The 19888-nt window shown below is 40.2% G+C and overlaps 1 pseudogene across 1 annotated transcript; it reads right to left on the reverse strand.

The window, feature by feature from the left end:
- Nucleotides 1-17136: 17136 nt before the first annotated feature.
- Nucleotides 17137-19647, reverse strand: LOC311625841 (small ribosomal subunit protein uS2-like; annotated as a pseudogene). Its single transcript has 2 exons — nucleotides 19552-19647; nucleotides 17137-17704 (listed from the first exon to the last, which is right to left on the reverse strand). The product of its transcript is annotated as a small ribosomal subunit protein uS2-like (transcript).
- Nucleotides 19648-19888: the final 241 nt, after the last annotated feature.

Consider the following 19888-nt stretch of genomic DNA (forward strand, 5'->3'; position numbering starts at 1 on the left):
GTTACCTAGACATTTCACTGGGTATGTTATTATAGATGCAAGAAGATAGATAAGCTCAGTTAAAGTAAAGGTTAGTCTTGTCAGTGAAGATACCAGCCTAGGACATAACTACCCACCATAATACTCTAAAAGTTTAATTTCAGACCATCCTTTGTGGTAACTTTAGGTTTTTCAGTTTGCAAGACCGCCATGCAGGCCTCCCCTGAGCTTGTCAGGTCAGTATGTGGCCCCTTTCAACCACAGAAGCAAGACCTGGGAGGAGGCCAACCCTAAAATCAGAGAGTATGAGATGAGTAGGAGGGTGTGGAATATATAAAACCTTGGTGGTCTGGGCCTCAATGAGAGAGATTAGCTCCTTGTCAAAAGATAGGTTCTCCTCAGTGAGAATGATCAGTGTATTGATGTGCTATTTGCTATTGAAGGTCATGTTTTCCAGTAATCCTGACCTGCTTTGCTCTTGTTACTGGACAGTTCCTTGTGGGGGCTGGCCTTTTCCCAGCACTGTCAGTGTATCAGGTGATCTTCAGGTAATAATTTCAAGACTGGAGTCCAGGTGAAAGTAAGTTTATTAAAGCTTGGGACAGTGAAGGCAGGATCAGGGGGAAAGCCCAGGACAAGCTGCCCTTTGCTCCCCTGTGTGTAAGTCTCATGGGTACTCTTAGAGTTTAGGATAGAAGCAAAAGTACATGCCTGGGGTGAGGGGGGTGGGTGAGGGCATGCTCAAAGAAAAGGGAAGGTTGGTATCCTTTGTCCTGAAGTTTTTATCTATTTTCTATCAGCAGAAATTTTAGGGGAGATCCCAGGGGAGGATCTCAACAGAGTATCCATTAGGTTTCCGGGCCTATTTAGTATGCTGATGTATTAAAATGAGGGTATAATTGGGTCTGGGGTCATTTTCTGGTTAAATTCACCTTTATCTTGGATTAGTCTGGCTCTAATTGCTTTTTTGTAATTTTTCTTATCTATCTTTCTGACTAAGGTGATTTAAAGCACCTGCTCTTAGGTATCTTCAGTTAGGGAGGATACAGTCTTGTGATTTATCAGCTGGAAGCTTTGGAAGGTAGCTTGACTGGAGTTAAGGGAGATCAGACTGGAGCTTGTGGTAGTGTTTGGGGTGATGGGGATGCCACAATTAAGGCAATGGAAATGCAGAGAAGGAGTCAGGGATGTGCCAGAGATAGAATATACAGGGGCTTGATGAATCTAAAAAAGAACAGTTGGTTGGGTTTGGCTATCTGTAAAACTTTAGAATTGATGAAAAGAAAAATTAGAAAACCCATGTCTTCAATTGTATATGGTGAGAACTGACCCAACTATTTTGAGGTACAATTGGTCATTGCTTGTTAGGTGGTTTTAGGGAGACAAGGGTCTCTGCCAACTGTGGCACCCAAGTGTTTCTTATCCCAAGACTCCTTGCTCAACTTCACAGAACTCCTGTGAACCCAAGAGATTGGACTACCACCATCATCTCCTCCCTCCCCGCTCCCCCAAAGAAAAAAGAGAAAAGAAAAAAGATCATTTGTACCTAAAAAACACTTAAATGTATGTAATATAATTGCTGAGTTCTTATTGCAATGTGGAGAAGGATGCCTAGTTTTTTGGTATCCAAATACTTTTTTATTGGTTTGCCCTAGCTCCAAGAGTTATATAGAAGAATAACCTGTCATACTGAAACTTGTGAAGTAAATTAATATCAATTTTGAATCTCATTTAAACTTAGCTTTTATATGGAATCATTCATTTGGAGAGACATTTGAATTAATCAAAATATTATTTCAGTAAATAGTAACCAAAGACCATACTTTGGGGAGTCCCCTCTCAATCTCTTACCTATCACAAATAAATTATAATGGGGAAAAATGGAAATTAGAATGTTCCCCTTCTCTCCCAGCTGCCTGCATTCTTGGTTTATGGCCCCTTCTATCTTCAAAGGCAGCAGTCACATCACTGTAACTTCTGCTTCTTCTCAGACTTTTCTGCCTTCCTCTTTCCTCTTTTAAGGATTGTGATAACATTGGATCTATATAGATAACCTAGACTAATCTCCTCAAGATCCTTAACTTAATTACATCTCCAAGTCCCTTTTGCCAAGTAAGGTACAATCTTCAAAAGGTCTGTGGATTAGGATGTGAAAATATTTGAGAGTTCATTATTCAATCTGCTATAATCCAACCTAAGAAAATGAGGTTATTATAATTTGATCACTAAAATTCTTAACTTTAAATTCAGGCTACTGGATGGAGGAATCCTAATTTAATCACTCAATTTATTTTATGATTTTAAACAACTAATGTAATTTTGCCTAAGATTTTTTTCTTATGTGTAAAGTAATAATAATTGTTCCTCATAACACAGTGATTCCAAGAACTAATAAGATGATCCATATAAAGAGTTTGACATAATTTGATAATTTTAGAAAACATTGCATGCACAAATAAGAGCAGCATGCAGTGAAAAAGAATGCCTATAGACAATAAAGCATTCTCAGTAAGTATTGTTGTGTTTTCTGATATAGGATTTTAATAGAAAAACTGGAAAAGTTCAGAAAATATAATATAAAATCAGAAGACAATAAAAAGAAAATATGGGATAAAGTTAAGGGACATAGAGAATAATTTTAGAAATTTTAACATATGATAATAAGTTTTCCTGAAAGAGAGAGCAGAAAGACTCAACTAAGAAAGTTTTAAAAGCAGTAAAAGCATGTAGCTTCTCACAGCCAAAGAATGACATGATTCTTAAAATGGAAGAGAACTATTGAATATTCGTCAGACTTCTCAAGGGAAATAGTGGATTCTGGAAAGCAGTAGAGCATAATGTTAAAAAATATGAAAGAAGCCCTACCTGTTTGACTCTGGATAGAGCATTGGCCTGTAGACTGAAGAGTCCCAGGTTCCATTCCAGTCAAGGGCACATGCCTGGGTGTGTACTTGATCTCCAGTAGGGGGCGTGGAAGAGGCAGCCGATCAATGATTCTTTCTAATCATTGATGTTTCTATCTCTCTCTTCCTCTCCCTTCCTCTCTGAAATCACTAAAAATATATATATTTTAAAAATGACAGAAAAGGAATTTCTACCTAGACTTCTATACCTACCCAAACTATCACTCAACAGGAAGAGAAAATGTATTTTTAGATATGCAGGGAATGTACTCTTCTGAAATGAAGCAAAATAAAGGAATGAAATAAGGCAGGACCTGAAACCTGGGAACACAAGTAATTAACTAAAGAGAGAAATGCAGGCAGTCTCAGAATGACAACTGTAGGTCAGGTCTAGAGAGCAATGGTTTAAATTGAAACAGAAGTCTGATTGCTTGATGTTTGCCCTTATCTGTATTGTCCAAAATGGCTTACTACCATGTCAGCATTTCATCTACCAGTAGCAGAAATAAAAAAGGAAAGAGGAAGATCTTTCTTCAAGTACATGATCCCAATGCTGCTCACATTATTTCTGCTCATGTCTAATTGGCCAGAACTTAGTTACACATAGCTGAACCTAATCACATCTAGCTGGAAGGGAAGCTCAGGCTCTCAACTGTTTTCTAAGTTATTTCATTACCTTACCTACTTTTGAATACTATTTATTAAGTGGTTACCATGCGCCAGACACTGTGACAAGTTCTTAACTTTTTTTGTCTTCAAAACAATCAGATGAGATATTATTCTAAGTTTGCAAATAAAAAGTAGGGACTCAGGCAGTTTTAAATCATTTTCCCTAGTACTGAAAAGTCCTGGGTTTGCTTCCCAGTCAAGGGCACATATCTGGGTTGCAGGTTTGATCCCCAGCCCCAGTCAAGGTGCGTGCAAGAGGCAACCAAATGATGTGTCTCTTTCACATCTATGTTTCTCCCCCCCCCCCTCCTAAAAATCGGTGGGAAAAAATCCTCATGTGAGAATAAACAACAAAAAATTTTTCTTAAGGTCACATAGCTAGTAAGTAGAAGAGTCAGGATTAGAACTCACATCTATCTGATTCTAGTGTTCACAATCTTCACTGCTAAACTCTACTGCCTTCATCATAATTGTCAACCAATGCAGGAAATCAGGCTCTGGACCACCAGAGTTGTATTCTTGCTGTACTACTGCCCTGTGTTATATTACTGGGATCTGTGGGCTCCTGGGTGGATGCAAAGAGACATTGATATAAGAGCTCCTTTGGGTAAAGAGCTTCCTCATAGAATGGGTGAAGAGTGACTCTAGCTGTCTGGTATATTATTGCAGTTTCAAACATATAAATTAGGGGTGACTGGAAGCCTTTACCTACCTTTTATCTCTACATATTGAAGTGCTTTAGAAATGATTCAGGTGCTAATTGTTTCTCAGATTCCTTCATCTGCTTTGTATTTAGAGATGAATTGTTTTTCCAAACTGGGGAATTTCTCTATTGATATTCTTTCCTGAAATTGTTACAACTTCGAGTCTTTTTCTGTTTTCATGGGTCTTTTCATTGGGAGGCCAGGAAGGTGAGTCAGGCCCAGCTACTTTACTGTTGCCAGGCTTGGAAACTTACCCAGTAATTGTGCTTTTAAGGGAGCAACTATTAAGAGAAGGATAACTGAGACATATCTACTTTATAGACATAATTTGATACTAAAGGATTTCTTTTTAAAGGGAAAGGAAAAAATGACTTAGTACTATTTAGTACATATTAGGATATTTAATACTTATATATGTTGGTGATTGTATATGTATCTCTGTGTATAGGTGAGCACGTGTTTCTACGGCTGGGAAAATGAAAAGGTAGATTGAAACCTGACAGAGAAAATGTTGAAGAGTGTCAGGCCTCTCTGTCCTGGAGTATCAAGTTTATATTTCATTCCTCAAGGCAAATACAATCACTGATTACACAGCTGAGGCCCTCCAAGATGTTGTTCCAGGCCAAATCCACCTGATTTGGGGAAATGTAATACTTGGGAGAAAGAAAAGTATCTGGTTTGAAAATAGCACCTGTGGACAGATAGTGGGATTTACCGTGAGGTGGGGCCTCACACACACATGGGTTTGGGAGTGAAATAGAAAGGGACAAGTAGAAGAGTGCAGACCTCAGGATAGCAGAGAAAGGATGTGAGTGAGATGTGATAAGTGGAAGAGTCCTGGGAAAGTTTATTTATCTTGATGTTTTATCTTTGGACACTGAGAAAAGCCATGTTTATTATACAGTTTAGTTTTCTCCTATGCATAATTCTCTCTCATTTCTCCAAACCTTGTGTAAGGTTGAATACTCCCATACAGTTGTGCATGATATGTTAAGAATAAAGTGAGAGTAAAGGGAAATGTAACTTGCCCTGCATCAGCTCTCTAGGGGCCTAAGAGGCATCAGGCCGGCCCATTCTGGTGCCCTAAGTGCCAGAGACAGCCCCTGGTGGTGACAGACTGTGGAACAGGCACTACAGGAAGGACACAGAAAACTCCTCTCTTTTCTGCCAATATAACAGAGGGAGGTGATCCTTGTAAGGGGGGAGGGTGACAATGAGAGTATACTTGTTTTTTGGTCTGTTTTATGCATTGCTATAATTTTCTGAACAGTATCCTAGTAAGATTAAAAGATAATAAATGATTTCTTCTGAGAATCATTACCAAAAAACTTTGGTTAGGGAACATTGGACTTTTATCTACATACTAGAGGCCTAGTGCATGAATTTGTGCAGGGGTGGGGTCCAGCTTATAAGCCCCTGATCATGGGTGGGGCCAGGCAAGGAGAGGGCCAATGGTAGTTGGCCGGCCAGCCCCGCCTCCTGGTCAATCTCCTAGTTGACCACCCATTCGAACTCCTGATCGAGGGGATAATTTGCATATTAGCCTTTTATTATATAGGATGTTCTGTTAAAAACATTTTAAAGAGATTTCCAATAAGGACATTTGTAAATAGAATAAATGTCTTTTTAAAAGTACAATTCTGTTTGAAAACCAATATGCTTAGATTAGCATTTATACTGCAATTAAAAGATAACTATGTGTACATAACATATACCATGCCTGCTAAAAACCAGGCCAGGAAGAGGGTTTGTAAATCATTTACTAGTCTTCAGAAGTACAGGCTGTGGAGCATCTAGCATCTCTTCCTTCTCTTTTGGATTGCGAAATTTCAGATTTGTTTTGTCATCTTTCCTGGGTTTTCTTGCCAACCCATCCAAGAAGGGACAACTTAAAATCAGAAATGTGCTTATCCTCCTGACTGTTTTGTTTCACTCTTCTGACTTTCCTGGCATCAGATTATAGAAGATCGTTCATTCTCATCATCAAGACACACCAGTCCTATTGAGAGCTCATTCTCAGGGATAACCTCTTCCTTGTGCCCTGCTGTCAGCAGAGTTACTTGGCTCCATGAAGGTGATCTTGTGCTTTTTTTGGCTACAGCCGCTGCACAGAACAAGGTAATGAAGGTCTCACAGTCCCCTTATGTTCTACTTTTTCATGTTCTCCTAGTCAAGAAATCGCTGGGTCTTGATTGAGATGGTTTCTCCTCTCATTTTAGGATCCAAATTATAGTATTAAAGTATACATCATATGATGTAGCTAAAACTATTGGAAATTCCTGCCTTGTTGAAGGAGAGCCGGTGGAGTTCTGACCAGGGAAATCCACAGGCATGGTTGCCAAGGTTTTGTCCTTGTCTATCACATCTGATCTTGTGTGGGAGATAATGGGTAACAGCCATCAACAACTCCCATGTGGCCTTGCAGGTCAACAGCTTTTCTGGAATATGTTGTGAAGTGCTCCTGTTGGGAGCTCTGCACTTTCACAGTCTTGCTCAATTATGAATCCACACTGACAACAAAAGAATTTGAGAGTCATCTATCAGCCCTCTTAGGCCTATCTGGTGGAAATGTTGACTTTTGCAGAGACACAGAAAACAGATGATACTGTATATATTTTCTTATAGTCACCAGTGAGTTTAGATCCTGGGCAGCTAGACGTTCTGAGCATTTGTATACTATTATGATAAGAAAGATATTTTCAGTGATTGCATTGTAGAGTGACCTATTACCAATTTGCAGGCCAATGAAGAGTCAGAATGATTAAGCAAAAACATACAGGTATATTCATGATAGCCTTTGGAGCTTTTGGGGAAAGTGACACTGGCTATTGTTAAGAGACAATCCTAAACTCTCTTTGGCATTGAACAATAAAAGCTAATTTTTCACTTACGCAAGGTCCAGGGGGATAGGAATAGTTTTGTTACATGCAGTAATTCAATAATTAGACTTCTTTTATACTGTGAGGTAAACACCCTTCAACTATGTTCTCTTAAGGTTATCACATAATGGGATGCGAGGGGGACTGGTGCAGGATTGGCAAACTTTTTATGTAAAAAGCTAAACATTTTGGTTTTGCAAGCCACAAGGTTTTATTGCAATTACTCAAATCTGCCATTGTAACAGAAAAGCAGCTGTAACTGTAACTTTGTCCTAATAAAATGTCATGCACAAACACATACACGATGGGCTGGGGTTAGCCATCAGGCTATAGTACGCTGACTGTTAGACTAGTCTTATGTGGGATTTAATGATGATTCTGACATAGAAGTAGCATATCTTTTTCCCACTCATTCTGTTGGCCAGAAATGAGTCATAGTCTTAGCCTAACTGCAGAAGAGTTGAAAATATAGTTCAGTTGGTTGCCCAGAAGAAGAGAAAAAGATATTATGGGCTCCAGCTGTCTCGACTACACTCTTCAACAGCTTAATGTGATGGTTCTTCCAGGCAAAACAGAAGTTCCTAATGACTCAGTTTTATGGCTAGGAGGTAGATGATTTAAGATACATATATTAGGTATATAATAAGAAAAACTGTGGTTTTGCTTCAGAAAACTACCACAATGCCAAAGGTCCAGAAAAGAGTCATTCTGCAAGGTACATTGAGAATTCCATGGCTTTCATGGTCTGAGTGCTGCCGTTTTGCAGAACTGACGGAACATTGCTTATCATTACTAGAAAACAGATGAGTGCTGCCTTCACCACTCTGGTTGGATGTGAAGCAGAAGAGCTTTCATCATCACAACTTTTGTCAGAGACTCACCCTGAGGAGGTTGCCTGAGTCTTTCCAGGCTGCCGTAGCAGCATCTCATAGACTTGCTGGCTTATCAACCACAGAAATGTACTTTTCAGAGTCTGGAAATTGGGAAGTCCAAGATTCAGATACTGGCAGATTTAGTGTCTGGTGAGATTGTGCTTCCGGTTCACAGACCAGTTTTTTCACTGTGTCCCCTAACAGGGAAGGGGGCAGGGATGAGCTCTTGAGAGTCTCATTTATAAAGGCACACATCCCATTCTCCCTTCTCAAGAGAATGTGGGGCAGCGCTGAAAATTTTAGGCTTCCATCCACGGCTTATTCTTTCTGGTTGACCAGCCTGAGCCAGGAGCCTCCAGGAGCCCAAGCAGAGTTCCTTCATTAGAATAAAAGACACTCCTCTCACTCAGGGAATCACAAAGGGTTCAGGAGCTCCCTGTCATGAACTGGGGCCCAAGAATAAATATTAGAACAAAGGATGCCCCCAGTGTTCCAATCACTTGGTTTCAGGAGCTCTGTGCTAGGAACTGGGGGAAGAGACCAATCCTATATAATAAAAGGGTAATATGCAAATCGACCGAACAGGGGAATGGCCAGTCACTATGACATGCACTGACCACCAGGGGGCAGATGCTCAATGCAGGAGCTGCCCCTTAGTGGTCAGTATGTTCCCATAAGGAGAGCATTGCACAGCCAGAAGGCGGGCTCATGGCTGGAGAGTGCAATGGCAGTGGTGGGAGCTTCTCCTGCCTCTGAGGCAGCTCTAAGGATATCTGACTGTCAGCAGGTAGTCCAGGACTGCGAGAGGGCACAGGCTGGGCTGAGGGACCCAAACCCCCTCCCCCCCACCAAGTGCACAAATTTTCATGCACCATTAGATAAATATATATAATTATCTCACACATATATAAGGCAGTATTTGTCTCTCTGTGACTGGCTTATTTTACTTAGCACAATGACTGGGAAGTCCAATTCAGACCTCAAAGGAGTCTACACCACCAGTGCCAACTGAGATGAGGCTGAATCACCCAGAGAACCCTACCAGGTTCTCAGCTAGAGAAAATAGATGACATAGCGTCAGCTTTAAATGACAGAAGTGCCACTCTCTTCAGTCAGATAAGAAATACTGTCTTTGACATCAGAGAGACCAGGGTAAGATTCAGTGAGGAACCAAGGACCACAACAACCCCCAAAGCCCCATGTTCCCCTTCACCACTGAGCACCTCGAGCCAAACTCAGGGAGAGAAGCAGAAGGAGGTGCTGCCTTGGAGAAACACTTCTAACCAAGAGAAACCGAGTGACACTCAAAGGCGCTATTTAAACTATGGATCGAACCTCAAATGAACAGATTGGACATTAGATTTTTTTTTCTTGCTAATCAGCTTGAGAGGAAGGCTGATTAATTATCGACATGTCAAGGCATTTCATTTTCTCTGCACATTTGAATTGATTTGTTATTAAATATTTGCTATTCTGCTACCCTGATTAATGAATTAAAAAAAAAATCTAAAAGGAACACCATGTAAACTTTTTATTACATTTCAAACTCTCAGCTGATTGGAAAATGTCTGTCTTATCCAAACATGCATATATATTTATATCCACTTATCCAGAAAGAATAAATTATAGTAAATAAAAAGCACTTTGTCTTAACATTTGGAAGGGGGTGTAAATTGGATGTTTTCTAAACATTGTAATAATGTACTTCATAGGCTGACTTAATATACACATTGTAGTTTAATTTACCTCAAAAATCCAAATATATCTTCAAAACTATGTCGTTATAGGAAAGTGGCTTCCTTTTTATGCAATTGATAGCATCACAGAGAAAGGCAAATCGCTACATATTTGCCGATTGTTAACACTGTCTGAAATCATATGCTGTTTTCCACATTTAAGCTTCCTGCCTGTTCCATGTTATTAATTTATGTTCAAGATACAAATTTATCAGAAACAATTCAATTAATATTGAAGGGGGAAGTATTCTCACGTAAGGAGAAGAGGGGCAATTTTTTTGTTTCCACTTGTTTATAAGGAACTATTTTATGCACCTCTCTCTCTCTCTCTCTCTCTCTCTCTCTCTCTCACACACACACACACACACACACACACACACACACAGCATCATTTCACTGGTTCTCACTGCCCTATTCTGTTCCTCTGCTTCCAGGTAGGAATTTGACTGCAAGGAGCCTCTCTGGGAAGCTGGGCAAAGGCTCAGGCAGCTGTAATGGGAAGGCTAGCCTGATGCTCCTCCCTCCCCACCACCACAGCCTCTGACCACATTAGATTGTAATTCAATAGAAATCAAATCTTTAGTTGCCTGGAGCAGCCAGGCAGCAAGGCTCAGAGGCCCTTTCAAATCAGGGCTTTTACAGTTATCTTAATCCACGGGAGATGCCAGTGTTTCTCTGCCTTACAAAGACAAGCCAAACTGGACAAACACAGAGGCTGGTAAGATACAAAGTGCGGAGGAGGAAGTTGAGCCAGATTCTCTTGTGGAGTGGGAGGGAAAGAGAGCAAATCCGTGTTTTGTTCTTTATGCTAATCTGTTGTCTATTTTCGATTCTCACGGATGAGTTCAGGAGAAATGATACAATAAACAAATGATGGAAGAATGTACATGCAAACACACCATTTTGTGTATGGAACTTGTAGCTGGCACACTGCAGATTACATGACTTTTATTCAACTGTGTGAATATTATCAGAATTGCTTTCTCTTTCTGTTGGATTAAGTTGGATACTAGAGTGAGGGTTACAATGACTTAACTTTGCCAGGACATCCAGATTCGGCTTAGCGCTAGTTATATTTGGAGATGTGGAGGATCATGGCCTTGGAGGAGCAATGCTGCTCAGTGGTTATGCCAACAGACTACCTATCATGAGGATGAAATGAGTAAACACATGCAAAGAGCATAAAGCAGCATCTGGCACATGGGTGCTAAGGCCCGGTTTCAGGGTTACAGCATCAGAATCTAAATTTCAACAAAATCCCTATTGACATGCATTCCTATTGACAAAGCATTGCTATGTAAATGTTGGTTTTGGTATTTCAGGCTGGCTTTAACTAGTCTACCTGGTCAGGGTGAGCTGGACATCCCTGCTGATTTGCCTTTCTCTTCCAGGCTGATTCCTGAGTTCTTGATGGCCAATGAATTGGATTCCTGTGAGCCTATGTCCTGTATCACTCTCAGTCCTGACCTTGAATGCTTACTTTGCATCCAGATGCTGATATTTCTGACTCCAGCAGCTCGTTTAACCTCACGTCTCCAATAGTGCCTTTGCTTGTCAGCTTTGTTGGATGTATCCCGATGCCTTTGCAGTTCAGTCCGAAGGGTCTATGCCCAATTGCAATCCCTGAACAAAATGAAAAAATAGTAGGAACATGTTAGGAGGAATAAAAAAATGTTGGCATCATTTAACACTTTCCTCCTAGGCTCCACTCTGTACAGAAACACTTGGTTTTTGTAGTTGGCTCCTAGAGGCAATTTTCTAACAGGTTTTATAGCAGAGAAGAGAGCTAGGCTTTTAAAGAATGCAAAGGTAAAAAAAAAAAGCAAAAGTTGCTCTATTTATGGTAGGGGTGTGACATTTTGACCTCTTAACAGCCAATATTCTTTTGGCATTAGGAAAGAGTTCATTGCCATACCTGCTTGCTTTATTTCACATCAAACTGTCTTTAGTGAAACAAAGACCTTCCATAGGCATTCATGCCAAGCTTATCACCATTCCATGATGCTTGGCCAACAGTGCAATGAGAATGGATGGCACCAGGATGCCAGGGCCCTTGGCGTGTGGTGAACTGAAGGGATGTAATTGCACATGAAATGACCAGAAGACATGCTTCAAGGGCACTTTGGCATCGAACTTAAAGTAGCAGAGCAGCCCTGTGGAGAGGCAGGAATTCATGGCAGTCAGCTTTGTATCCTGCCATGGGTCATATTGGAAAAGAGGAGAAATCAGTTATTTGTGGGCTGTGAGATTAATGTGCCCCATAAACCATTTCAGTTGTGGATGTCCCAGCTGCTTATAAAGACTGCTTGGCCATCCACAATTCTTGATTGCTTCCTCTGTATATGGTGCTAAGAAAGCAGCCATGGGGCAGAAAGAAGTATAACCCTTAGATCCTTTTCCCTAAAGATCTTACAGTCACATGCCACATGTAGGAAATACATATATGTTGGGAAGATCATCAAGATATGTCTGCCAGTCTAACCCACAAGCTGGACCCTGGCAGTTAAAGGCTCCCAGTCCTCTCCTGTACCCTGGAATGTGCATTCCCTGTTTTCAGAAGCTGTTCCAAGATTGTATCCTTGAAATTGAAATATGATATTGGGACTATCTGGTCCAGGTATATGACTGAACCCGGTGAGGTCTCTCTCTCTAAACTTCTAAGGTTTGTTGAGCAGGTGTGAGAAACTGGCCTTACATCCTCCCAAGACAAACCTTTTAAGTTTCCTTGTCATTAAACCTGCCACCTACCAATCTGGAGGGGTCTGCCTCTTTGTCTGTCACTTCCTGCACTCCTCTTATGGGGGCCAGTTTCAAATTACATTTGAAAAGCTTTTGTCCCGGACTGCAAACCAATACTATGTGAATATGAAATGGAAATAAACTTTTGCAAGGAGTATGTTAAAAGTCCCAAATGAGTAACAGAATAAATGTTACCTCCATCTAGTCTACAGGGGTCAGGGCAGCTTCAAGGAGAACATGGGGTTGGAGTTATAACTTTGGAGGATCAATTTATATTCATTGTGTGTTGCATTCACCATCGTGTAGACACAGAGGCTTGTGACCCAGGGAATGCTTAGATGGAAAAAGAAGATGGATTTTAGGGACCTAATAAGTAACCCCTTTTTGCCCTCCCAAGCTTAAACATATTGAAAGGACAAACAGGCATCAGATACCTGGAGAGAATATCAGTTTTATTACTGATAGAAACTCAATTGGAGGACATGAGCAACGTGTGGCTGCATTCATTTTAATACTTTAGGGCTGACATAGGCAAAATTAGCTGTCCATCACTGGGTGAGTTGGTCAGCACAGGCCATACTCCACGGAGACAGGGCCTTACCACATGACAGAGAACAGGTAAAATGCACTCTCTCTGCAGGTGGCAACTCTGAAAGAGAAACAGAAGTGCCTTATCTCACAGCCTTCTCACTTTTTCCCAAGTTCACCAGTCAGAAAACTAATTCTGCTTTCTTGGGAACACAGAGGTGGGCAAAAGTAGGCTTACTGTTGTGAGTATACAAAAGACAGAGTCTATTTTTGTATTAATATTTATTAATTTGTATTTTTCCATATAAAAACCTACTGTAGCCAAACCTTGTATGTATCTCCCCCATCCACTTGCCCCATATTATTCCCTAGAGTTCATTCTATCTTTAATGGACCCTGTAAGTTGATTTCGGTGCAACCAGTCAAATACACAGGGAAACACCACCATTATTTATTTGTCTTTAACTATGTACATTTTTGTGATGTCAGCATGTATACATATTGAATGTACATTTTTAAAATTATTAAATTAGTTTTTCTGTGTTTAATACAGCATTATAACTATAAAAATAAAGCTTTAGAATAAAGATTGTAGTACTTAAAAATTGTGAACTCTTTCTCTGACCAACACAATTACGACATACTCATATTTTATGGTTATTGTCCCATGGATCTTGATATAGATGATTGCTGGAGAGCTCCTTTTCCATCAGCCTGATTTAGGAGGCTCTGGGTGATAAAGGAAGACTTAGGAGAAACTAAAAAACTGCAGTGTTTGGATTGTTATGTAGAAGGCAGATAAGATTTACTCTGAATGGCCTCATCTCATGTAACCAGCAGCAAAGATTAGAAGTCATGTGGAGATATTTTACATACACATAGGGGGAAATTTTCCAACAATATGAGCCACTTAAATATTGAAGAGGGCTGTCTTGAAACATTGTGAATTTCCTATCTCTGGAAATTTACAAACCAAATGATAGGGACTTTTCTGAGGTTATTTTCAGCAGCACATGGCTGGTTGGCAAGATCAGAAGCTTCTAAATTCCTGTTCTAAAACTAGTGGCTCATTGGCTGTGTTAGATTAACCCAGGGAGTGTGTAAAATATGAAGGTTTCTGGATAGAGATTCTGACTCGGTGAGCTCTGGGAGAGCCGCGTTGAGTAGATCAGAGCTTCTCAATGGGTCTTGTTGTGCCATGAATGGGCTTTTGTTTGGATCACTAAGACCACCTTCAGGTTTGGGATTCACTAGAAAGACTCACAGGAAAGCTGTATAGTCATTCATGGTTGTGGTCTGTTGTGCAAGGATACAGATTAACTCTGCAAATGAAAAAAGGTGCACAGAGCAAAGTTCAGGAGTAACCAGGTGCAATTGTCCAGATGAGTGGACAGATATACATGAAACATTCCCAGCAATGATCTGTGGCAACATGTGCGAAGTATTGCCAACCAAGTAGGCTCACCAAACCTTGGTAGCCAGGGTTTTTACTGGGGGTCAGTAAAGAGACCGACCTTAGTTATCTAGTGTCCAGCCCCCTGAGATCAAACTAATCAGCATGGCCCAGGGCTTCAGGCATACAAACACATTCACATCAGATAGGCTATTCTAAGAGCTCAGAGGTAACACTTAGTAACCAGGCCAGGGCCAGTCCTTGCTTTGGGAAGCTTAGTGCCTGAGCAATCTAGACTTGCTGAGTTAACCCTTGACCTTACAGGGCTGAAGAGATGCCTTGAGATATTGATCCCTTCCTTTCAGGAGGCCAGTGACCCCAGGCATTGCTGAGTTTACAGGCAGCTGGGAATTGCATCTTAATACTAAAAGAGAATTCATGTTTTCCATATTTTTAGGCTTTTCCTTCTTAAACTATATTCTGATAGAGGAGTTACACCTGAAAAATAAAGATAGTCCAGTTGCCTCACATCTTTTCAGCATCTGAGTTAAAGGAATAGAAAACATTTTGAGATTTTGCAATACTTAATTATTTTAGATTTTATGCCTACATTGTTCTTAATGTTGCGCTTTATGCTTTAATGGAGAATATACTGAATAGTGATATGCTTTTCTTATAGGTTGTTTTCACTGGTTATTGGGAATAGAATTGGGAAGACATATAGTTAATTCTACTTATTCTATTTACATGTTTATTCATAAGCTGGTTATATAACTTGTTATCAGCATTTTTCATGGTTGTATTATTTCGTCCACTTATTATGTGGAGCTTCGGGTTTTCCTTTAAGGTGTAGGTATTCCAGGTTAATACGTGGGTAAATGTATTATTGCTGCAGTCTGCTCCAGGAGCACATTCCTAATAATCTGATGGGTGGATTTTGTAGATACACTTGAACTCATTTACAGTTTAGAGTGACATGAGAGCTGGGGGGACAATAAAATTTTAGAAATGCTATCGGTGTGTTTGCCTGCATATGGCTACGTTCCTGGATTCTTCTCGGACTTAACTTTATTTCCAAGGGATTTTTCTTTTGTGGTGTTCAATCTAAGATAGTGAAGAAGCATAGCAAAAAGATTTAGGGTTCTCTATGACTAAATATTTAAATATAAAATCACTCAGGATACAGCAAAAAAGATGGCAATAAAAATTAGGGAAGTTATTAAACTGACTCCAAACATTGTTTTTAGTGAATTGGGTAATATATGGATCTATCAAAATGGTATTATTAAAACAAAAGTGAATTTTAAATATCTTTTTCCCTAACCACATGTATACTAACTATGTTATGACACTCAAGCTATTATTTGTAAAGAATTGTGTACTTTGCAAGATAACTCAAACTTAGGTCTGTGGTGATCAGGGAAACGGTCTACCCTCCAACAGATTCAGCTATTGGGATTGCTTGAACACACTCTAGTCCCTTTAGTCCCTCAGGTTGGGTAAGGTGCCTGTCTATTGCATATCTCCATCACTGTATTTTTATAATGTTCATAATTATCTGTTCCTGTGTTAGTTTCCACCATTAGATTATGAACTCCTTGAGATCAGAGGTTGTTCTTGACTGATCTGTGCCTGGCATTATGTCTTCATCATGGTAGTAAAATACTGTATGAATGTTTGTATAATGAATAAATCAAACCAACTCTCAGGGACTAGAATTTTCATTGCTGTGCAGCTCCATTGAAATCTCTCATTTTGAAAAACTGGATTAAATATAATATCAACTAAATTTTATGAACATATCTGAATCACTGTATTAAACTTCTGTGTTTAATCTATTTCTGAAATAAAAGCAATATCTCTTGTCCTCTAGTTATTTAAAGGGCACATTATTAAAACAGAAAGTGGAAGTGTATTAAAAATGTAGAGAAAGTCATATGTATAAATTACTTCCCCATATAATCTCTTGAGTTCATAGTCAATAAAGATAAGTTACTCCATCAACAATTACTTCACATGTGAGGATATTTGTACATAAATCACTTAGTTTGGCTTGGATCTAATATCGATGGGACATAATTGATCTTTAAAATTTTTATGAAGAATCACAGAGTGTGAAATTAAGGGCGGTTGTGCCTTTTTAGCAAGCAAACACCTGTTTTCTTGGTAGTGGAAACCTTGTTTTATTGGCCAGCTCATCAATTAACTCTGTCTCACAATAATTAACATCGTGTTACTTTCTATTTTATATCAGGAAAACCTACAAGAGTTTTCTAAGCCAGCTAGGTTTTTCCCCCCCCATCCCCCCCAAAATGTTTAAAACATGCATTTAAGCCTACATATTATGTTTTCTGGCTCATGATTTGATAAACCAGTTTGTCATTTTTTAAACTTTTGTGTTGCACTGTGTTGTTATGTGTGATGAGAATTGGAATGTCCAGTGAGACAGTTTGATTCTATTGTTGTCAAGCTACGTTTATCTATAACAACTGTGTCTTTTAAATTTTACTTTCTTTTTTTCTTGCATTGTTTTTAAGAAACTGCTTATTTTCCATCAATCTTATTTCCATTTTCTGTTTAAGAGTCTTAAACAGAAAATGGAAATAAGATCAACTTAAAACCACTGTGGTTGCTCCTATCCACTCAGAGGCCTGAGCAGTGAGGCTGTGGACCAATCTTCAGTAGGGGTAGGGAGCTGCTCTGTAGGCACAGAGGGACAGCCTGCACCTTCCGGTCAGCCTGCGGCCTTGAACTGAGGAGCAGTACACTCTGGAACTAGAGGAGTCCATTCCCCATGGAATTCCTCCTCAGTCACAGACTTTTCAGCAGTGGCCTGCTCTTCCTTTTCAGTCTCTTTGGGATCTCTGTAGAAGCAGAGGTCAGGCATGACCTCCCACAGGTGCTCATGGGAGGTGGTGCCATGCCTGCACTGGTCTTCATGGGCCAGCATCCATGAAGGCCCACGGAGTGAGCCACTTGTGGCCCACGGAGTGAGCCACTTGTGGTGCATAGGATGGCAATGTCCATCCAGCACAGAGGAGCATCTGTGTTACACAGAGCGACGGTAGGCAGGTTAACATAAGAGAGGCTGGTGGTCAGCCCTGGGATCATAACCACTAGAAGTTGTGGCTCCTGGGAGGCTGCCTGGATCTGCCTGGTTAGTGAAGGTCCCAGGAGGGAAGTAGCCAACGATAGGAGTGGCTTCAGTAGCAGCAACAAACTTCGGCCACAGCTTGCTGGCCAGTATTCCCAGATGACATGACACTGACATCAGCCAGGATTTTAATGGCAAATGACAGAGGCTGGCAGCAGAAGCTTTCCCGTTTTTTTTTTTTTTTTTTTTTTTTTTTGTGTGTGTGTGTGTGTGTGTGTGTGTGTGTGTTTGGTTTTTTTTTTTTTGCAGATTTACGATGGAGAGGCCATCGCTTTTCCTTTTGCACATGAAGTCAAGGTGGGTGCCACTTGAGTGGATTCCTGCTGCAAGGAATTTAAGACTCCCTACTCCTTCATTTAAAGGACATCAACAGCTTCAGATGTTGTGGAAGTTTCCCTTTAAGTTATGACAACAACCCAGACAATACCATATGTACCCCTCTTTGGGTAGCGTGGAAAGGCTTTACTTTCTGATTATTCCGAAATATAGTCATTATTCTTGGAAAGAGAATAGTTATGGTAAACTGGATAGTGCACAATAGTTAAAGCTTATAATTGAAATTGGAAATTATTATGGGTTTATGTGTTTGTCTCCTCCATATGAATTCATGGTCCTTTAGGCGTAGGGGTGTCGAACTCAATCAGAGAAGGGGCCAAAATCTAAAATCCAGCCTAAATCGCGGGCCGAATGGTTTACTGAACAGTCATAAACTGACAATGTCATAAACTGACAGCGGAGTGCAGTGATGACAGCGCGGTGCGGGCCACATTGCAAGGCCTGGCGGGCTGGATTTGGCCCGTGGGCCTTGTGTTTGACATATGTGCAGGGTATCTATCTTATTTTCTTAGTGAAGCTATAACAAATTTACACAAACTTATTAGCTTAAACAAGACAAATTTGGTATCTTGCAGTGCTGCAGGTCAGAAATCCCTAAATGAGTTTTACAAGGTGTTGAATCTGTTTCCTTAACTTTTCTAGCTTCTAAACACTGCCTGTGCTTCTTGGCTTATGACCCATTCCTCTGTTTTCAAAATCAGCAATCACTTTACTCTGCTTCTACTTCGATCACATGGTGCCCGCTCACATAATCCAAGACAATCTCCTTACATTAAGGCTCTTAGTCACATCTGCAAATTCCCTTCTGCTCTGTGTGTTGGAGGGCCCCAAGCTCACCCTCCGGTTTGATGCTTTGCTAAGAGAATGGATCTCAGCATGTAATCATACAACTTTGATTCATTAAGGTGAAAAAAATACAAAGTCAACCAAGGGAAAAAGCACATGCAGCAAAGGTTAAGGGAAAATGGTACAGGTTTTCAAGGGTTATTTCCCTGTGGAGTAAAAGAGAATGCACTTAATTTTTCCAGCAATGAGTTTTTGTAACACATGTAAAGTGTTTCCAACCAGAGAAATTCATTAGAGACTCAGTTTCCAGAGTTTGACTGGGGCTGGTCAAGTGAGCATCGTTTGCTTGCCTTGTATCAAAATTTCCGAATCCCTGGAGGAAAGCAGGTGTTTATCATAAACTATATTGTTTGCACAAACGTTTTAGACACAGTGAGCCACTCTTATCAGCAACGGTGGAACTCTATACAATCTAAATTCTCAAGGGCTAATCTTGCAAGTAGGTCTTCTCAAGGATAGCAGTTTAGGACTCGTAGGTTAACTCTTTTCTGTAAATCATATACGGCAACATATTTGAAGGCTTAAGGGATTAGGATGTGGACATGTCTCAGATATTATAATTCTGTTTATTTTATTTAGTTTTATATACACAGCTCCAGCCCAGATAGTGAGCATACAGGAAACACTTCTTTATTTACTGACTTGTGGATCGAGGTGTGGCATACTCCATACAACTCTGTCTTAGTTAATGGCATTACTATCCATCCAGTACCCAAATAGAAAATCTATTTTGATGCTCCTCTTTCTTTTTCCTCCACATGCAATCAATCACCAAGTCCCATCGATTCTATCCCATTCCCCTTGGCCCACTACCACTACTATATTCTGGGACATCATAATTTCTCGACTGTCTTTGTCTATATTAGTGACTTCTAAGCTTGCTTCTACTTTTGCTTCCCTCCAGACCATTGTCCAGACAGAATCAAGTGTATTCTTCAAGGAGCACAAACTAGTTGCGTTACTGCTCTATTCATTGGCCCCTGCCCATTGCTACAGGCTCAGTTTTGAGCCTCTTTTAGCTTGCACCCTATACAATTTACAGGTACATTGCATTTCTCTCGGGTCTTCAAGCAGAACATGCTCCCTCCTTACCTTTAGGATTTTACATGAGTTTGTTCTTTTGTACCAAGTGCTTCTCCCTTCATTGCCA

Source organism: Pipistrellus hanaki, assembly GCF_964339955.1.
Source record: "Pipistrellus hanaki genome assembly, chromosome: 7".
Lineage (NCBI taxonomy): Eukaryota > Metazoa > Chordata > Mammalia > Chiroptera > Vespertilionidae > Pipistrellus > Pipistrellus hanaki.